We start from the raw sequence: 20,841 nt of genomic DNA, 5'->3' as shown, positions 1-20,841 counted from the left end.
AAAATCCACTTTGTCGTGGAGCAAATTAAGAGCAGAGCCGGGTATACATACATCCTTAAATTACCACCCTATTTTTTTCCTCCTCGCTGAAAAATAGTTTTAATTAAAATCTCCGGAAACGTTGATGTCTACTCGCGTAAAATATACAAGGAAAAATAATTAATTTAACTACATAATACATATTATATACATATTTACGCAATATATGTACATATACATATGTTATTTTAAGTACATGTAAGCGTGCGAGAAATACATTAAAGAGATTAATCTCTTTGGTGAAGAGTAAACTTTACCGTAAGTTTTAATTCGAATAAAAGCTCAGCCGACTCACACAAAGCCTATCATTGTCAGAGCTTTTAATCTTCAAGTCCCAAGACACCTTCCGGGATAACCACTCTGGGGAAGGTCACTAATCCTGAAAAATCTATTTGACGTATGTACATAAGTGATACCATTTTCGGTGTAAGATACTTCCCATAAAGAGATAAATTGGAACGATCAGACATTAAAATCTGGCACGAGCCGAAAGCTGAATTAAAATTAAATAATTTGATCATAACCACATTTTACGAAAACAAATATTTCCATATTTCTTCGTTAGTTAAAACAAAATCAAAACATAATCCAATTAATTATACACACCCTCCGCATAATTTTCCATTTTTAATTTGATTAAGTATTAGATGTATGCATAAGTTCGTGCCCGTTTAGACGTAAAAACCGTATGGAATTCGGGCATGAACTTATTCAATCATCAAATGTACTTCTTATGCAATGTATGTACATAGATATTATACATAGTATTTAGAATCTACATAATATGATATTTATAAATTTGCAGAGTTTTAAGACAATGAATTTAAAATTGAGCAGTTAATGAAAATTACATATCTACATATATGTACGAGTATGTACCTACAATAATTATTTTATATACTGGGAAATATTTAAACTATACATTTATTACATCTTGTTGCTGTATTACATATTTTCAACTAAATTTTGGTTGAAAATATTTCATACAATAAAAATCTCTTTTTAATACATAAAATATTTTCCAGATATAAGTATTATAGTTTTGTAATACTATTACAAAACTATAAGATTAATAACTACTCCAGATCTAAGTATTATAGTTTTGTGAGCTATATTATAGTGCTTCCAATCCCGGAAGATTACTTCAGCACCGGGATTGCGGTGCTAGGAATTTCCGATCGAAACGGTCAGAGAAAACAAATGGACTATGATTGTCATTGCTCATCCAACTATTGTTCATTATATAATGTTGTTTTATGATTTTTCCTTATTATTTTTGTAAAAATAATATTTTTAAAGAATTTTTGCCAGCACCATAATCCCGGTATTCAGAATAGTCTCAGCACTGGGTTTCACGGTACCAGAAAACACCGGGATCCCGGGATTGGAAGCCTTAGCTACATAGTTGTGATCATTCTTGAAATTATTAATCGCCAATTCTAAAGTAAAGGAAATATTAATAGTAATATAGGAATAGTATTTTTTCTGTTAACACAAATGCTTGTATTTGTTTTTATTAGATTGAATAAATAAAATAAAAAAACAAAAACAAATATTTCCAACATACCACTTTTAACTTATACGAATTCGATTCAAATATATACATAAAAAATAAATATTTTATACAAAATGAATGATCTTAAATTAAATTTGTGTAAGTGCAGGCTTCTCATTAGTTTTTTTTATCATTCTTATAAAATCTGTACCTACATTTGTACCTTTTTTAACTCTTGTTTTCATGTTATATTTTATTTTGATTTCATAAGACTAACCACAGCGCCCAAATCTTTTGTAAAATGTAAAATAAAACACATTTTGGATGGTATATAAGGGAGGGGGGGGGGGGGGCGTTTGCAATTGAAATTAAATGTTCCGATTTGGAAATCTAATAATCTGGCAGGCCTTAGTAGTATAGTTTTTAGCGACTTCACTTTACTTTGGTATAATTGTAATTATTTTTTAGAATAACCAGGTTGATTTCATTGATTAAACCCAAATGTAATATATAGAGGTGTCTAATATTCACGAATTGAATTTAGCAACCGCTGCACAGTGTACATGCGGTGGCAGGTGTAATTGTTCGCAACCCCTGCTCCTGCTCGGCAACGTAATCTGTTTAAAACTTCGAGTGTGTTAAATTTACTCCTAAGAGCTCGCGGGTTAATTAAATTTTAGCGCGTTTGCTAATAACTTTCTCAGCGCGGCCGATTTACCAAACTTAACAATGATTCATGCTTCACGAATTGTTTGCGAAATTGTATATACATATAAATAAAAAAGTGCTTTGAAAATAGGCCGACTCACAAATTGACTCGTTAATTACTTTTTTTCACGCAATGTGCTCAAATCGATGGATTTTTACCCTTATTTAAAAAAAAATGTTTTTTTTATACATATGTATATCTGTATGTGCTTTCAAGAAGGTGATCTGTTGATTTTGGTATTGCATACACAAAAATATGTACAATATTGGGTATGCTAAAAAGAATGAGCCTTATTTACGGTCTTGGAGAGCGCATTTCGTGTCAGTGAGTCATTGTATAGGTACAATTGTACACTGTGCATTGTATCACTGCTTTTCCTTGTATATTTCTTGTGTTGAGCTTTGTTTTTAGTCTACCACTAGCTGAAATGCACCATTCCATATTAGAAATTAAACAAAAAGAAAGAGAAAACACAGCATTTGTACTTCCTACTTCACAACATCTACATACTAAACTACTAGCCGATTTTAAAATGTAAATAAAAACTCATACAAAAAAAAATTGTAGGAAACGACGTTCGAAACCAGTATTGGAAATCGAAATGCATGTCGCAAGGGATGTTGCAAAGAATGAATCATCATTGCACACTCGCCGAGAAGTGCATTCGCTCTTTATTTACCACTTTTCGAATGTATCGTCAATTGAGTGTCTATTTGGAGGACTTAAGCTAGACTTACACACGTGTAAATATTGCGTCACACAAACAAATTTTTATTCGGACTTGTGTTTCAGCTGGTGGTTTCAGAATGGATTTGATACATGAATTAAAATAAATTTAAATGTATAATAATCATAACAACAACAACAATAAGACATGCTTGCATGAATCGCCCTATATTCTCCTTTTTGAAAGCGTCGGGTGTAGAGCCGTAGCAATGTTTTTGCTGCCCTTGGCAAATATCAAATTTTGCGCCCCTTACTTTGTTTTGTTGTATTAAAGAAAAAAAATATTATTCAAGTTGTATTATTCAAATACAATTACAAGAACTAAAATATAAGCCTTTTATTTAATTTTATAAATACCCCATATTGGCAATGTCGCAACAACGAGAACATATTTTTCAAGCATTTTTATGTTTTGTGAAAATTAAAAAAATGTATATTAGACGGCATAAAGATGCACTTATTGTCTTTTTAATTTATTTATTATTTGTAATGTACTGTAAGAAAAAAAGGCGACACAGACAATTTTTTTTCAATTAAATATAATAAATTTATTCATTTTTGGATTTTGAGGACTACAACAACGTCACGAGCTAAAAAATGTTTCGGAATGTGATAGCTGGTTACAAAAAACGTAACGAAAGTGTCTAATTGATGCTGGAGTTCCATGAAAGATGTGAAAACAAAACTAAAATATTTTTCCTTATTCTATTACAATTATTGTAACTCGAAAGTTTCAAACGAATATCAAAGTTAACATCGTCTGTTATTATGTTATCAAAATTTGTATTATTCGCCAATTCATATTGTATTTTTAATATGCTTAAATTTGATGTCCAATCTTCACGGCTGGTCGATCTTTAATAGTTTTTGATAATTTGAAAAATATTATAATTTGATAATTTTAAATGTATATACATATTATATATTAACGATCAGACTTTGATTGATTACATGTTTTTTTTCATAAAAATGACATATTTTAAATTTATATAAGTTTTTCAATGGAACAAAATCAATTTCGCAGATTTGTGAAACTGGCACTAGTGTATGCATTATGATGGCGTTCCGATTTAGGGTGTCCATACGGCGACTGTCCCCCTCACGAGGGGGATAGTGGGACAGGGCACCCTTATCACGAGGGACACAAGGAACTTAACCCTCGGGGGTGCAATTTTTGCGACCCCTGCCGTTGAAAGCTCACAGCACGCGTGCCGCCGGTGCGCGTTAATCTCGCTACTGAATAACGACGCTAAATTGAACAATTTAGTCCTTCCACCAATTCTTATTCCACTCCAGCGCCAATATGAGGGGTGTTGCAGCGGGGTGACGATCGACAAGAAACATCACCATGTGGGGATAAATAATTGCAACGCCTTACATATTTATGTCGCCGAAAATACATACATACATATGCATTTGTTTCCCCATAAAAGCATTATTACGATAGACGCAGTAGTATTTGCATTGCTCATTGTTTAATTCAGAAATTTAAAATAGTAACAATGTTCTCTCTTTAATACTCTTACTTTATACAGCTTCATTTTCCCTCGCAATACATGATCGACTTTATCGGAAATTCCGCGCAAATCCCACGTGAGTCATTCACTCGTGTCACACAAATGCGGATTATTGCTATTATACAAAGTGCGAAGGGTGGTTTACCCAAGTGGAAATAGTCTAGTGTCCTCAGGACTCGTTCCTAACATACTCAGATGACTCACTCAATACACTGACTTTTGACAGCTCAATCAATGATATGTATCGATGTTATATATTAAACAGCAAACATTGAATACTGTAATATCATTTTAATGTATGAGAAATTATAAATTGCTTCTACTTAATAATACATTTTATTTGAGTACCTACTACAATGTTTCATTTTAACTTTATTATAGTACTGAAAATGTACTATTTAAGACTTGCAATGACAATTTTCCTCTACAGATGCTTTTCGATTAAAACTTGAAAGTTCAAACAGCGATTTTCCAACTATGTATATATGTATGTATATGTATATCATAATAAAATACAATTTGATGTTGGCTACAGTCATGTGTATTTTCATTTTATTTATATACAAATAAATATTTTTACTTACTTTTCAATTAAAAAAAAAATCTCCAAAGACTCAATTAAATGTATGACTTGTATCTTCTGAAATTTATCTACTTTTCATTTATTTCGTGGTACTTCAGAAAGGCTGTACGGAACAAATAACGTCGATGTAAAACTTGTTAAGCTAAAAACTTATATTTAAAAGAACTCGGTTTGTTGATTCCAAATTTAATAGATTGAATTATCTATGTACATATGTATGTACATATATTATTTAAAACGAAATAAAACTTTCTCAAATTTTCTGAAGTGAATCGTATTCAGATTCTCTTCAGAAAAATTGGGAACCATAGAATAGCAGCTGTTATATTAAATCGTGACGTCACGTAACTGCAGAATCTCCTCCCCTTGCCTCATTCACCCCCTTTCTTTGAGGCCAACTCATGAAGACAAAATGCTTCAGGGAGGGTGGTTGAATGCAAAGCGCTGAGAACACCACCCCTTGCACGACGAAACTATGTGAGATTCTACGGCAGGAACAAGACATAACCAAGGGTAGTTTCCCGGGTGGGAAGGAGTTGAAGCAAGGGCGTGAATTCGTTTGATGACTTAAGTCGTCGAATAAATATTGGCCATGTTTGCGGACCGCTGATTAAGAAATGGCATCCATCAGCGTGCATGCTGAGACTTATTAATTGAGAGCTTTTTGAACTAATCAACTCGGCGAACTTCGGAGTTGTCTACAGAGGGTGTGATCCTAAATAAACCTGAGAATGTATCGTATACATATACGTATGTACATGTATGTATATGTATATATGTAGAATTATTTTATAAATAAAAAAGCTTATTAATTGGCATATTCTTACAATATGTGCGAAAATATATTTAATATTATACATACATACATATGTATGTATGTAAGTACATATATCAGGTTAATGTGAACCACAATGGAGTACAAAGAAGCGTGCTCTTTTTGTGGAATTTTCCATTACGTTTCCAAGTGTTTCCTATGATACCATTCGACGTTTTTATATACGTTTCTGATTAATTTTAATATCAGTTTTAATTGAGAAAAGACCGGATTCTTTTGTAGAAAAAAATAGAAAAATTTTAAATGTCCTTTTATTTGGCATAGTTTCTTGATTAATAAATGAATACAATTCAAAAGAAAAAAGTATTACATTTTTTTAAATAGTGTATAGTAAACCTTGTGCACGGAAAACTGAAAAAATAATCATTAACATTATATTTAAAGAGACGATATCCTTACAGACATACTTTTACAGTTTATTCTTGTATCTTAATAAAAAAAACCTATAAATAAAGTTTTAAATAGGCTAAATTGACGATGAGGCGTCTTCATTTAAGTATCCGAAATTGTGTACGAATGACAAACGAGTAGACAATTGAAGCTGTCAACAGCTCCGGATACAAACGATAGACAAATAAATTATTTCCTATTTAAAACGAGCCCATCTAGTAGATATATGTACTCTTATCGATTTTCTGATATTCTAATACAACTACATACATATGTACATACATCGTATGTATGCAATGTAGACGCCTTTACTTAGTCTTTCAAAGGTAATAATTTACGATGTAGTATTAGAATATCAGTATACATACATACTTCGTATGTAAGTACATATAATACAAATTCGATAACATGTATACATACTACGTATGTATGTACATATAATACATACATACACGAAATGCAATAAACGTTTTCTCAAGACGGACTTACTGCGCCAAGTTCAGTCTCCTCGACAGGTGCTTTCCAAGTGGAAAGTTCGAATTTTCCAGTCGGCTTGAGACGGTCGTCTCTGAATTTGAAGCTTCCTCAACACAAGACGCTTTAGCGCTTTTCCGAGTCTTACGCGTTTAATTTAGACCCTCGTTAACGCTGGGCATTTTCCGCATCGATAGCTTGTCTGTCGTACGTACCTCAAGTGAAATATAAAATCATATTTAAAATATTATTATAATTTCTCGTTTGAACTTACGGAAATTTTAAGTACATTTAAGGAAACTTAGGGAAATTTTCACGTATCTATGTATGCACCTATGTATGTCACGATACATTTGATTATTAGTATAGAGTTGAGTTCAAAATTGTTCGTCGTATATGAATCCATGTAATTATCTTTTATTAATGATTACAATGTGGGTATACACACGTAATTATAATTTAATTTATATAATTATTTAGTTATACATATAATTATATTTTTAATTATAATAATTATACAGTGTTGTTCCCGAAATATCATCGCATGGGTTATGGCATATTAAGTTATTAAATAAAAAATAAATAAAAGAAATGTGTCGGTCCTGTATTCTATCCGTACGCGTCGTATTTTTTCAGATACTTTTTGAATATATTTAATTTAATATTCATATTTAATTGTTTAATATGAAAAAAATGGTAACAACTACCTATGTACATATCAACAATATAAAACACCAATAGAAAAATGATTTAATTAAATAAATTTTCAATAGATGGCGCTATATACTTCCGGTTGTCGGATTTTGTTCAAATTTTTTTTATTACTTAAAATCAATAATAGTATTATACACAATAAATATCCAGAAGATTAAAATATTTTAAAAGGTCAAAATAAAATAATTAAATATAAATAAAAAATACTACTTCCGGTTTACGAATTCTGACCAAAAACTTATCAGCTCTTAGTTAGTACATAAAGAATACAAATATAAATTTTCAGCTAGATAAGTTCAGGGGTGTGGACAGAGTAGTGGGCACAACATTTTTCACCTTTCTAAGAGGAAAAAAGTCCACTTCCGGTTTATTAAATTTAATGATTTTTTTTATCTTCATCTCATTGATACAAGAGTTATACTTGAATATTTTTGTGAAGAACACACATGTTTAAGAGGTCGAAAAAAATAGTGGAAGAAAAATCGAACAAGAGTAAACTGCCACTTGCGGTTGAGGGATGCTTATCGAATTTTATACATAACTTTTTATTATGCTTTAACTTCTAGATATGAAATTTCAGTTCAATAAATCAAAATTTTTCTGAGAAAAACATAAAAAACCTCGATTCTCTAGAGTAAAAGTACTACTTCCGGTCCAGATAAAAATATTTAAAATTTACCTCAACGAAAATTTCAGGAAATAAGATTTTTTTTATCTATTTTTTTTTTCTAGAATTGTTACGAAAGTATTTAAAAATTAAATCAGCAATCTACAGTAATCTTTTTAAATTTAAAAGAGCATTTATGATTGGTTTTAGCTGATTAACGAGAATTAAAAATTCATCCGAAAGTCTCCATACGCGCTCGCAATAGGTATTTTTTTTCGGTAAAAGTGAGAACGCTCGACAGGAAAAGCGGGGCTAGATGTTGGTTACCATTATGCCGGTGCCAGACATGAGTTCAAAGAAGTGATCACTTCTTTGGAGACTTTGCTCAAACATTTGGTCACATATTGTTGTATCTGCCAGATATGTTTTGATCAACTAGGCTCGCGCAACTGGACTTTGCGCAGTGTGGCAGGCACACAAACATTTGGACTTTTATGCCTTTGATGTGCGCTAAAAAACCGACACAGAACGGCAAAGCGCACTTAAGTGATCAAATATGAAACAATAGTATCAAATGCCCGTGCCACACATGTGAACACTTATTTGATCACATCTTTGAACACATGTCTGGCGCCGGCATAATGGCAACCAACATCTAGCCCCACTTTTCCTGTCGAGCGTTCTCACTTCTACCTTTTTTCATGTTCCTGTGATTATTTTCAAAAGAGTTGTTACAAGCTTTATACTGTAAGATACTGTACATACACACATATATATATATATATATATATATATATATATATATATATATATATATATATATATATATATATATATATATATATATATATCATCATCATCATCATCATCATCATTTACAGCCATTCGCCATCCACTGCTGGATGAAGGCCTCTCCAACACGCTTCCACTCGTCTCTGTTTTGCGCAACACTCATCCATCTCATTCCGCACATTTTCCTAATTTCGTTCACCCATCTTCCTTGCGGTCTTCCTTTTACTCTTTTGCCTTCTCTCGGGTACCATTCAAGCACTTATTTTGTCCACCTTTCGTCCATCCTCCTAGCTACGTGACCCGCCCATTGCCATTTCAATCTCTTCACTCTATCCACTATGTCCACTACCCTTGTCATATTTCTTACCCACGTGTTCCGCTTCCTGTCTTTCCTCGTTATGCCAAGCATACAGCGTTCCATAATTCTTTGAGTGCATTGGATTTTATTTTGCATCTTGGCGTTCAGTGTCCAAGTTTCACATCCATACGTCATCACTGGCAAAACGCATTGATCAAAGATCTTTTTCTTCAGGCAGAGTGGCATTTTTGATTTAAAAATGCCATCCTAATTTCATACGTCTCTTTATCTCTTCATCTTTACTACCAGACATGTCAATTATTTGACCTAAATATAAATAATTATTTACTACTTCTACTGGTTTATCATCTAAGGGGATGCTATCAGGCATGCAATAACTATTGAACATTAGTTTAGTCTTATCTACGTTAATTTTTAATCCTACTTTTCTACTTTCCCTGTCCAGCTGTGTTAGTCTGTTAAGTAGGTCAGCTGAATCACGAGCTATTAAAACTATATCGTCTTCGAACCGAAGGTGACTCAAAAAGCGACCATTGATGCTTACTCCGGCTGTATCCCAATCCAATTTCCTGAAAACTCCCTCAAGCACCGCATTGAATAACTTGGGCGAGATTGTATCTCCTTGTCTTACTCCTTTTCCTATGCTAAATCTATCTGTACCGGAAAACATTTTAACCGAAGCTGTGGCATTCTTATATATTGCAGCTAACAGTCCCACATAGGGTTCCGGCACTCCCTGTGTTTTTAGAGCGTTAAGTACTGCATTATGACTAACTGTATCGAAGGCTTTCTCATAATCGACGAAACCTAGGCACAATGGCCGTTGATATTCGTTGGCGCGCTCGATTAGTTCGCCAACTACTTGGAGGTGGTCCATTGTGCTGAAATTTGCCCTAAATCCTGCCTGTTCTATAGGTTGGTTCTCGTCGAAGATATTCTTAAGCCTTTCTGTAATAACCTTCGTGAAGAGCTTGTAGACCGCTGAAAGTAGACTAATGGGTCGGTAGTTCTTGATATCGCTTTTGTCGCCTTTTTTGTGTATTAAAATGATAGTTGCGTTATTCCATCCTTCTGGTATAGCTTGGTTCTGGATGCATTTGCTGAAAAGCCTAGCTAAGATATTAATTAGGGGGGGGCCGCCACATTTTAGTAAGTCAATGGGAATATTATCTTCCCCTGGGGTTTTACCGTTCTTTGCAGTTTTTAGCGCGGCCTCTACTTCGCTAGGCAATACTGCAGGAACCCTTTGGCCGTGTGTCGATTCCGGAACGGGAAATTGACCGTTGTTGTTCTCGTAAAGTTTTGCATAGAACGTATAAACTCTGACTATTCTCTTCTTAATTTCCTTATTTACTAGATTGTATTCTTGCTTATTATTATCCCTATCTAACTTCCTTTTATGCTTAATTAGATTTTTGGTTTCTTCTAAAATTTTGCTTAGCTTAATCTGTTTCCTGAGTCCAACTAATTTCTTACCTGTTGAGGTTAGAACCGAACTAATTACAGTGTTCAATTCCTCGATGTCTGCTTCTGGGTTTAATTTCCCGTATCGATTTCCAAGTTCGAGTTCGAATTCCTTTTTCCTAGACCTTAGTTGAGCGAAATCTGGAGAGTTACTGCATCCTTTTATTAATTTCCTACGTTCGCAGTTTATATTAATGGCCATCTTGGCACGGACTAATCTGTGATCGCTACCTATATCTACTTTACTTAAAACACTAACGTCTTTAACGGAGTGCAGGGCATTTGTTAGAATGAAATTGATCTCGTTTCTGTCTCCTTTAGGACTCTCCCAAGTCCACGTATTGTTGGTGTTTTTCCTGAAAAATGAATTAGTGATAAAGAGCCTGTTGTGTTCTGCGAATTCTATGAGGCGATCGCCTCTGTCGTTTCTTTGGCCGGTACCAATATTGCCTACTGCTCTTTCTGTATTTGCCTTTTGTCCTATTTTTGCGTTAAAGTCGCCCATGATTATTTTAAAGTGGTGACGGCTATTATCGTATGCGCCCTGTATTTTTTCGTAGAAGTCTTCTATTTCCTCGTCTGGGTGGCTAGATGTGGGGGCGTACACTTGGAAGATTTGACAAGTATACCTGCTCGAGATTCTTAATACTACATAGCATATACGTTCCGATATGTCGCTTATTTCTATAATATTTCTTTCTATTCTCTTATTGATAAGAAACCCTACTCCTCCTATTCTACCATTTGGTAGCCCTCTCCAGTAGAGACAGTTACCACTTTTTAGGATTATTTGGTTTTCCTGTTTTCGTCTTACTTCGCTAAGTCCTACTAAATCCCATTTGATACTTTCTAATTCATTCTCTAATGCAAGCACACTTCCTTCACTCGATAACGTTCTTACATTGTACGTGGCTAAATACAGGTTTCTATTAGCTAAGCTATCATCCATCGTCACTCTTACCTTGTTGGAGGTTTGGATATTATTTTTCTCGCATTTATCCAAGATGTGTTGAGAAAAAGGCGGTACTTGAGAGAGATTTCCATTCAAGGAGTGAGTTCTTACCGCCATAGACTCTTCTCTGTGGTCAGCTTTGTCAGATAGTCATCCTAGCTATCACATGGATCACTTATGAGTTATTACATGCCATTTAACAGGGTTACTTTGTAAGTGCAAGTAGTTAGTTATGATAATAATAGATTAGCAATTGTTATACTACTTTTTTACAGATCTTTATCGTGAGACGCCTCTTTGGAGACAACGGATTTATATATGTGAGTGCGGTTTGCAATTTAATATTTTAATAATAACTTTAGTAAAGAATATAAAATTACACGAATTACTTTAATATAATTTAAATATGAAAAAGAACTGATTGATTGACAGTTGGGAAACACCGTTTCTGTTTGCTATTATTCTATTAAGTAAAGTTCGTTTGCTATTATTCTATTAAAAATTTTTTGGCTGGAAGCAATTATGTGGAAGATTTATTGCTTCTGTGGGACCGAACATTGACTGACGAAGTACCCTTTTTTTGTATTCAGGTAAGGAGATGTATCTCGTTCGTATATGCTTTTGCTCAGATTCGACACAAAAATTAGCACAAAATTTTTCGAAATAACTGATATAAAACCGCTTTTTACGACCGATTTGCTGTTTATTTTTACACTTAAATTATACTAGGATGCAATTAGTAAAATAAGTGAGTAGATGGTTAAGTTTTTAGATTAAATTTCGTGCAATAGCCGGGTTTAAGCGAGTAATAGCGGGGAGAACGCAGAAGCACGTCTTCCCCGCATGACACGAAAGACCGAACTCCATATATATATATATATATATATATATATATTATATATATATATATATATATATATATATATATATATATATATATATATATATATATATATATATATATATATATATATACATACATATATGCTTTATTCGAGGCTTTTTCTCCAATTGTTGAAAATCTACTTATGTACTTATGTGGGAGCCACGACATCCGATTTGATAAATGTATTGTAATATTGAGACGATAGCATAGATATAGAATAACATAATAACAATATAGTATTCTATATCTATGGACGAATATTTGCCAATTTAATATCGAATGAGTACATTAATTCGGATGTGTGATTCTCGCATTACTGGATGAAAATATTAAATTATTTTAGAAATAATTGGTGATTGCTATCTCATATCAATTTATACATAGAAGTAGATCGTAAATCTTGAATATAAAAGACTGGAATTTGATTTTATAGCTTTTATAGATACGAATGTTTAATTAAATATTTCAATCAATGTGGGAATAATTGAAAAAAATTATCCATATTTTATTGACAAACCTTTCAGGAATATGTACATACATATGTTTAGAATGAATTTTTGTGGTCATATAAATACGCAGGTTGAAGGAAGCTGAATTGTACGAATTTAGTGATGAAAGTCGTGTTAAAATAAATTTAAGAGCGTTAACTGGTGCTCGTACCCGCTCTTGGTAGATAAATCCTTAGAGCGTGACAACCCTGCGGCAATAAATACATCCAGTGGTGTCTCGTGCAGAGGAGACCGTTCCTGCGGATTTTATTGCATTTCCGTCTAGGCGAGAGGTTCTGAGTTTTCGAGCGGAAGGGCAACCAGCTCGGTCTGGATTTTCCACTCGAACGCCTCCAATACGACGAAATATTCATAATCGCATTTAAATTTAGGTGCCAGAGGGGTTCGAGCACACTATATGGCTTATTTTTCGAGCGCTTCATTTTTCCTACGAATATTTTTGTTTACTCGTCGATATCGTCGAAATTCAATCATGAATAAAATCCGTTAAAGCGGCAACACTATCGCTTGAATAATCCTAGCTTTATATATTCCGACTAAATATTTAAAAAACATAGATAAAGTAAAAAATCATCATTGCAAATAAGAATTATTCATATATTTGTTTTCGGTTGTTTTAATTATTTTTTGTGATGGAGGTTATCCAGTCTATCACAAAATGTTTCACACTCGACTGCTGACATCAGGGCCGGATTTAGATGTATATACAAAGTGAGGACCTAAGCTATTTTACATGCGAGGCCCCCAAATTCAGAACGAGACATGTTCAAATTAAAAATTGGTTCACACATAATTTTATTTAATTGATAACTTTTAGAATGGCTACATTTTTTCTTTTGTTTTTATAGTAGTCTTAAACTTAATGATAAAACGATTGAAGTGATTAGTTTAAAATTATGAAAATGGGTTTGTTGGGTTTTGATACTAAAAGTCACATATAATTTTCGGAATCACGTAAACTTCATTGATAACATATATTTTTAAACAATTCCCACGTAAATCCCAATTATGTTTAGATTATTATGTATACAAATAATAATTTGCTAGTACTGCGAAAGGTATAAAATTGAGACGGTGAGTCCGTGTAAGTGAACGGTGCGGCGGACCATCCACAACAATCCACTACCGCTTCCACAGCTTTGAACAATATCAATATGGCAACGATTTAATTTATTGTAGATGAATTGTGTTGATATTTTAGGTGAAAGATTTTATGGGACAAGCCTTGTCCCTGTATATACATAAGTATACTTTAACAAAAACGTGTATTTAGTGTGAACAATAACGAGTCATTGTAAAAATTAACAAGATTTGATACCTTAACTGTTACATTAACAACTTTCATTCATTTTATTATACACAAGTTCATCTCTTCAACAATTTCGCATATTAATTACATCCATTGAAATTGTTGTCCTGTCAAAATTATTTTTGTATCCAACTAAACAAACGACGTTATTCAATCAACATTGCTGTTATTTTTTGTATTTTTCATATATTATATAAATAACTTGTTTTTTTTTTTATATTTCTGATATTCAGGAATGAGTTAATTATTTTTTGTTTTTTATTTTCGTCCAATCCAATTTCAACTACATTTAATATATTACATAGTTATAATATATAACATACATATGTATATACTACTAATGAGCTTTTGTTGTATAGTAAAGTAAATATAAAATCAAGGTTTCAATTGCATGCACATTATACAAAATGGCTGCTAAAGCACATTCAATGGCGATCAATACGTAATTGATGCGTTACGATCAGTACCCATTTCAGTACGGCTATTATTATTTTTATTATTATGTGCATGGAAATATCATGCGTTATGCTTTCGCACGATTTCAATGCAATATTGCGCTCACAAAGGATAATACGAAAGGACACGTTATGCGTTCAATATTTACCCTGTCGCTTTTCGCTTAATTATGCGTAAAAATTTATATGGGAAAAGCACTTTAAAAAAGCGGCAGAATCCTTGTCATTTTGCGGGACAGACTATCATGCTCGATTAAGCTTCATGAACTGTCTGAAGTTATATATGTATGTATGTATGTATGTATGTATACTGTATAAGTATATTTAAATAACATTTTTCATGCGATCTTATTTTAAAATACAGTATCATTGACATTATCTTTTTGTTTTAACATGCTTATTTATTTTACATAGATCAGGAAGGCCTAACTGTTAAACCCCAATGCGCCTGCCTGGCCAATTACAAACATTGCAGCATTTTTTAATACATCTACATAAATCGCTTAATTTCAAGATGATGATAAACTCGAAATTAACTATTAATTAATCCATAGAGACATCTATGGATTTAAATTTAAAGTACATAAATTTACTGTTCATAAATCAAATTCAGATTCATAAATCAAATTCTGGGTCGGATTGTTTTTGCCAATTTGATGGGGGAACCGATTCAACAATAAAATCAGATAAATTGGCAAACTCTGACTGGAAACAATCGACTTAGAGTCACAAATATCCATCTGACCATTTGCACGGGATTAAACCTGAGATCCTCTCGGTGCTTAACATATGTACATAAATGTAACCACGGAGCCACGCTTATATCGGGTTGACACGATACAAATGCACTCAGACCGAGTCCACTCATCTGGTCTCTCGGACTTTACTCTTAACGTTACCACGTAACAAGTTAGTGAACTCGGTCTGAGTGCACTCGTATCGTGTCAACCCGGTATTCGCACCTGTAAAACATTCATACATTGTACAAATATGTATTGATGTAAATTATATATTTAATCATCAAATTATTGATTACGTCGTTCCAATCTTAATACCTTTTCGTTTGATGATAATGATATTTCTTAAGATTCACTGGATTATTTTTTCGAATGTTGCTCGTGGTGGAACAACAAAACATGAAATACTCGTTAAAAATTACACTTAACTATATTTTCATTAAAATTATGTCGTATGTTTGTACAACTGCCCACATCAATCAAATATTGCAATGTACGCAATACAAAAATTAGATTGTTATATCATATATATGTATGTATGTACATACATATGTACATATAGCTCGGAATGAGCAGTTGGTTTGATATGAACGCGATTTGGAGGCTTGTCATTTGAGATGTTGTTTATACAGCTGCTATATTGACAATACTCATAATGTGTATATATGTACATATATATGTATATGTTCATATATAGATACTAACTAAAACAAACTATGTAATTTTTTTGTAAGATATGACATATTATATTAACATTTATATTTAATTATATTTAGCTAGCATTGACGAAGTTCCCAAGATACGTACATCGATACATTGTTTGATAAAATAATTTATTATTTTATAGCCGTACATGCACGCGGTTCATTGTTGTGACAAAGTGCTGCATCATTTATCCATTTTTGGGGTGCTTTAGCAATTGTAAAAATTCACGCTATTGCTAAACGGTCAAATCATCCCCCCGTTTTATATATGTATGTATGTATAGTGAAAGTCATTTTTATACAATGATTTCGCATTAACTTTTCTGTCTATCATGTTTCAAATGACTTTTTTCATGTACCTGCATGCATATATGTACATACATATTTATATGGTTAAACTATATGAATAGTTTACGATATATGTGTGTATGTATAGGTACATATTTATTTATTTTAAACAGACCATTGTGGCATAACAGGAATTCCTAAAGCGCCACAATGGTCAAGAAATATAACACAAAAAAGAAAAAAAACAAAATAACAATTAAACATAAACATAAATACATTCATACATAAACATAAAAAATAGCATTTAATAATAACAGATAAAGTAAAAATATCAAATAAAATATAGCATAAGGAATGCCTTGCACCTACAGCCAGTTTCCATAAATATGTAAGAAACAACTATAAATACAAAACATCCCTGTAAGGCCCAAATGGAAGAGAGTTAATCAAAATTTCACTCATAAATGACAATCAATCATGAAAACAATGATGAGCGCAGACTACCAGATAAATGGGTTAGAGTAATTTCCGACAATTTACGCTCACTAAGGTGGCAAATATCACATTCAGTCTCGGCAGCAACGATTTCATTAAGTCGAATAGCTCTTGAAATAGGAGCCATTCGAAAAAGGACTGTTCGGGCAGGAGGTACAGCCAGCAAATGATGATGTCTACCACGCACATAGTGATTAGGGACATAAAGTCCCAACTGCTCCAGCAACAACGGGCATGACGTATTACCACGTAAGAGCAGGAGAACGAAACGAATTAATGAGAAGTTTCTCCGAAGTTCAAGGGAATTATACCCAAGCATGCCCAAAAGGAAAGGAGTGGGGTAGAGATATGGGTAATACCCATATTCTTTCCTATATAGGAAACGAAGAAATGCTTTTTGCACTTTCTCAATCATCAGAGAGTAATTTGCTTCATGCGGATTCCACACAATCGCATTATACTCTATCTTACTTCTCACAAGCGAATAGAAAAGCAAGCGAGAAGACAAAGGATTGGAGAATAATCTTGCATATCTCAAAACAAATCCAAGTCGACGAAAGGAAACGTCAGCGACTTTCTTGATATGGTTGTGAAAGGTGAGCTGAGGATCAAAAGTGATACCCAAATCGACAATAGATTCCACACGCTTCAACAAGACGGATCTAATGGAATATCCGTGACAATAGAGCGAATGTGCACGTCCATAGCTCATAATTGCACATTTATTTAAATTAAGTTCAAGGCCTAAACTAGAACTGAACTCCAAGACAGCGTTAATATCAGCTTGAAGGAGAGAGGCTTGCCTCTCATCCTTGACAGCAAAAAATAATTTAACGTCGTCAGCAAACAAGAGACACGATGCATTACATAAAACTCTAGGGAGGTTATTAATAAGAATTGTAAATAGTGTAACGTACGCCGCGGAGTAAGCAAATAGAATCCCAGAGACTGACCGTTCAAAGATTATCTGTAACGGATATCTGTTAACGGATTAACTAAATGCATACCGTGCGACTGGTATAAGTGGGTTTTAAGGATTAGCGACAAACTAAGTGCATGAAACAATGATTGCACTTCTCATACCGTGGGAATACATATCCGAATACGTGACTATACAGTAGGTAAACAGATTAGACGTCTTGAGAGACCGTGAGACCGGTGTAAGTGGTTTTAGGGATTAGCGACGAGCTAAGTGCATGAAAGCTAAACAATGATTGCACTTCTCATACCGTGGGAATACATATCCGAATACGTGACTATACTGTAGGTAAACAGATTAGACGTCCTGAGAGATCTACCCCTTATAAGGCGGTACGTAGGCGATCTCATGTCATTCTGGATTGAACAGTGGCAATACGTGTATCTCCATAATCATCAATAAATGCTGTGAAACGACTGTTGGCCTTTTACTTGGATCCTCCACCCACCCCTACGTAACACTGGTCGTCAGAAGTGGGATCCAAGATGAGCAGAGCAACAAGAGCAACAAGAAGACAGAAGTCGCCAGCAATCGAAGAGTTTTCACAACGGAGTCAAGCCAAGGAGTTGGAGGAGAGACTTCGGGCCATGGAGGAGAAAATGGCAGCGCTTCCGAGTTCGCAAGATCCAAAAATACAGTTTTCACTGCAACGTGACTCAATTTTGGTTAATGAGTCGAATTCATCACCACGACCGGTAGCAGTCGAAGACAGACGATATCTAGGAGCGTTACCAGAGTTCCCGACATTTGATGGAACTGGGTCATGGGAAGAGTTCCTGGCGCGCTTTCGATTCACGGCACGACTACATGGCGCGACGGACCTGTCAATGAGGCTGTGTGCGGCGATGCGTGGCGCGGCCATGAATTACGTTTGCCGCCTTCCAGAAAGAATCCAGTTGGAATCTGAGCAATTGGTGTCGAGACTCGCGGTGCGATATGGAAGCAAAACATCGGTATACCAGCACTTCGAAAAGGCCAGCACGAGAAAGTGGCGTCCCGAAGCAGGAGAGTCACTAACAGCCCACATGGATGCCATTACAGAACACGTGGAGCTAAGCTTCGCAGGGGTTGCCGCACCAGAAGCTCTTGAGCGAGTAATAACCTGCATGTTTGTAAACAGCATCATGCAAGCTGACGTGAAGGCAGCCGTAGCCAGGCTATGCCCCACTACGAGCCTTCCTGAAGTTGTGAAGGTGGCAGAGGCAGTGTACGAAGCCACGAAGTTCTCGTGTGAAAACGGGAAGACACTTGCGTGCGATGAAAGTAAAAAGCAGCGGCCGCACAGACTGGAAAATACATCAGAAAGAAATGGATTTCAGTTGGGTCAATGGAACGGAAAAGAAGCACATTCAACAGAGTGGCAGACTGTTGGGTGCATATTTACCAAGGTCAATGGAACGGAAAAGAAACACAACCAGCAGAGTGGCAGACTGAGGTGTGCACATTTTCCAGGGTCAAGGGAACGGAAAAGAAGCACCACCAGCAGAGTGGCAGACTGAGGGGTGCACATTTTCCAGGGTCAACCGTCACTTTTGTGAGGATGGTGGCGATTCTTGTGGGACATGGCTTTGGAGCACGTTCTGGGTTGAACGTTGGTCTGCAGCAAGATGCTGGGCCACATGACAGAGGAACACTGGGCCACCGTAGCAAATTTGGACGATGGTGACACGAGAGACATGGACCAAGTCACTTTTGTGAGGATGGGAGCCATTCTTGTGGGACATGGCTTTGGAGCACGTTCTGGGTTGAACGTTGGTCTGCAGCAGGATGCTGGACCACATGACAGGAATACGGGACTGCCATAGCAAATTTGGACTTTGGTGATACGAGCAACATGGACCAAACACGTGAGAAAATTTTGGACCGAAGAGCTAACAAATAATGATTTCCAAATGTAGAACATCGGATGACTAATTTTAGGGGATTAGAAATATAACTGTAATTGTTTCCATTGTAAAGGTGACGTAAAGTGAAGTGTAATGAAAGTTTTATGTAATTGTTTCCATTGTAAAGGTGACGTAAATTGAAGTTTAACGAAAGTTAATGTAATTGTTTCCATTGTAAAGTTGACGTAAATTGAAGTGTAACGAAAATTTAATGTAATTGTTTACATTGTAAAGGTGTCGTAAATTGAAGTTTAACGAAAGTTTTCATGTAATTGTTTCCATTGTAAAGGTGACGTAAATCGTAGTGTAACGAAATTTTAAATGTTTTTGTTTACATTGTAAAGGTGACGTAAATTGAAATGTAACGAAAGTTCAATGTAATTGTTTCCATTGTAAAGGTGTCGTAAATTGAAGGGTAACGAAAGTTTAATGTAATTGTCTACATTGTAAAGGTGTCGTAAATTGAAATGTAACGAAAGTTTAATGCAATTGTTTCCATTGTAAAGATGACGTTAATCTAACTGTTACAGAATTTAAATTGTAAAGGTAACGTTAATGTAACGGTAGTAGAAATTAAATGTCATTGTTTCCATTGTAACTGTAAAGATCACGACTGTAATTGTAAATGTAACTGTGACTGATATCAGAGATAAATGTAACTACTGTAGATTTATCAGTTCGGATTTGTTGGTCAATCGGGACGATTTGACCTAAGAGGGAGGCAATGTAACGTACGCCGCGGAGTAAGCAAATAGAATCCCAGAGACTGACCGTTCAAAGATTATCTGTAACGGATATCTGTTAACGGATTAACTAAATGCATACCGTGCGACTGGTATAAGTGGGTTTTAAGGATTAGCGACAAACTAAGTGCATGAAACAATGATTGCACTTCTCATACCGTGGGAATACATATCCGAATACGTGACTATACAGTAGGTAAACAGATTAGACGTCTTGAGAGACCGTGAGACCGG

At 34.5% G+C, this 20,841-nt stretch overlaps 1 protein-coding gene across 1 annotated transcript in view; it reads left to right on the top strand.

Annotated features, from left to right (window-relative positions):
* LOC143911721 (uncharacterized) overlaps positions 1 to 20,841 on the top strand; it is a 42,666-nt gene that overhangs the window by 4,142 nt on the left and 17,683 nt on the right. The gene's annotated exons all lie outside the window — the stretch shown is intronic.

This window comes from Arctopsyche grandis, chromosome 1 (genome assembly GCF_051622035.1).
Source record: "Arctopsyche grandis isolate Sample6627 chromosome 1, ASM5162203v2, whole genome shotgun sequence".
NCBI lineage: Eukaryota > Metazoa > Arthropoda > Insecta > Trichoptera > Hydropsychidae > Arctopsyche > Arctopsyche grandis.
This window is presented reverse-complemented; position numbering and strand designations above follow the sequence as displayed.